We start from the raw sequence: 2664 nt of genomic DNA, 5'->3' as shown, positions 1-2664 counted from the left end.
TTGTCGATTACCTGTCCGGACCACAGTATGCGCAGCTGTACATACATCCAAACGGTGGCAGCAATTAAGCTTAATATGAATTTCGTATATGTATGTATGTATATACATGTCAGCATGTGTATGTATATATGTATGTATGCGAATGCAAATGTACGAGGGTGGTTCAATATGTACCCGTGTTTGATGAGAGAGGGCGTTCCTGAGGGAAGTTAGTGTTGGCATCGTGTGCTGGTATCTATCAAACGACGGCAAAACAGATTTCAGACTTATTGATGGGTTAGTTTGGATTTGGCAGCTATTCGAGTAAGATGTGTTTCGTGATTTTCGCTAAGATGGAAAAAGAGCAGCATCGTTCGGTATTTCGCTTCTTTTTTTTTTTGGAAGAGGGAAAAATGCGAGCAGATAAAAGCAAAGTTGGATGCTGTCTATGGCGATGCTTCGGCATCTATGACCACAGTTAGATATTGGTTCAACGAATTTAAACGTGGCGAACATCCATTTTTTATGAGGAGCGACCGGGATGCCCGGCAGACGTGGGTACCGAGGAAATCATTCAAAAACTACACGACATGAGTACTACTCGGCAAATATCACGCAATTTTTTTTCTGATTGAAACAAAATAAATGTACATGCTTAAGATTTAATCTCAAGCGTAATCGTAGTATGATTAAGATCATTCACTAATTCGTTCGAAAGAAAATAATTTCATTCATACTTCGACGTTATACATTACTACTGTCAAACCACCATATTTGTTTTATACCAAATAGCTCAATTTAATCTGAATTTGCGGTACAGTGTAGCCCGTCGGTTGTTTTCGCGCCACTATGAGCCGAACGCCCTATCACTCAGGCTGACGTTTGACAATTCCGGACTTTAAAGAACATGACGGAAAATCATTTGCTCCATTTCTAATACGCGTACCGATTGAACCGCTGAATGCCTTCATCAGCACGCCTATTGATCTCAATTGCCCAAGTATACGTGATGATTTAGAGAAAATATGCTGCAGTACATGCGGTATTTACTTCGCATCTATCACAAGAGCTGCAGAGCACAGGCGAGCAGCTCACATTGCACCAGCTAAGCAAGCGCGTATGTTCCGCAAAGTGCGACCCTCACGGATTGTCACAAGACGAGCTAATGAGTTACTGTGCGCAAGCGTCAACGGCTTAGAGTGGCTAGATTAGAACGAAGTTGAAGGAGCACATGATTTTACTGAAAATCATATGGACATGTTGGTCCCAATAGTCTCTCTTGAAACCGCGCATGATTCTCCATGGACTGAATTAGAGTAGATATTCTTTTTTTAATCCCAGTAGTTACGATTTAAGTCTTCTATTGTTAAATTTTTATTGCACTTATAACTCTCAGCAATATTGATTACTAGTCTTAACTAGTCGTAAATAAAAGCACGAAGCAAATTTTTTTTCTTTTTACAATAACAATCCAACGCGTTTACACAAGAAACCCACATTTTGAAAAATCTCACGTGAGATTGGGGGATGGGGAAGGGGGTTGAATAAAATCTCACGACATCTCACCAGGGGGGGAGGGAGGGTTCAGAAAATTGAAAAAAACACCTCACGTAATTTATGGACGTCCCCTTTCTGTATTCAACAGATCTGGCTCCTTGAGACTTTGCCGAGACTTGTTCCCTAACATGAAAAAATGGCTCGCAGGAAAAAAATTTAGTTCAAACGAGAAAGTCCTTGCCGAGACACAGGCGTATTTTGGAGAGTTCGACAAATCCAAGTTTTTGGAGGGCTTGAAAAAAGGCCGGAGCGTTGGGAGAAGCATATCTTTTTAAAAGGGGACTATGTTGAAAAATAAAAAAAAATGTTTGAGAAAATGGTCTCTTCATTTCTAATACGGGTACTTATTGAACCACCCTCGTATATATGTAAATAAACATTATTTCAACGAAATCGTCATTTAAGCTCATCACGTATGACAATCATTAGTTAAGCGTATCGCCATGTGCATATTTAATGCAGATATGTTTGAGTGCATGTGTGCCTGTCTATTTATTTGGACAGCCGCAAAATTCAATAAAACCTCAATGCCTTATATTGGGAGTGTTCATTCATTTTCTGACTCTCCAAACCATGGATGTAACTCAATTATTTAAATGTTTATTTTTTTGTCCATCAAATACCGGCAACGTACAAACTACACAAACAATGCGAGTGTGCTTTTGGTGTGCACCGAAACGCGCTTTGTATGCGTTGAACTTGCGAACTGGCAAGCGGCCGGTGCCAGTCACCTCTGAATAAGTGAAGAAGGAATCAAAACAAAAGAAAAGAAAATCATGTGTTTACACACCGCTGCAAGGCGTGGAGCCAAGAAACTATGAAGTTGTATAGGAAATTATTCGCAGTTTGTTTTTATATGCACATTCGTATTTACACTCGTAGCGCAACGGCGAACAATGAATTCAACAAGCATGCCACCCCCCAGCTCAAATCCATTCATCCACTCCCAACCTTCTCATCCATCCACTGGTATTTTGCAGCGCGCATATCGCGCATCCCACAAGCATTCGAAGATTAAAAAGTTCGAATTTCGAAGAACACTCGCTCCACGAAACCATTGCCATTAGCTGTGCGTATCCAACAAGCACTGGACACTGCGTTTTCAAAGCATCAGCAAACACAACAGCT

Source organism: Anastrepha ludens, chromosome 4 (assembly GCF_028408465.1).
Source record: "Anastrepha ludens isolate Willacy chromosome 4, idAnaLude1.1, whole genome shotgun sequence".
Lineage (NCBI taxonomy): Eukaryota > Metazoa > Arthropoda > Insecta > Diptera > Tephritidae > Anastrepha > Anastrepha ludens.
Note: the sequence above shows the minus strand (reverse complement) of the source record.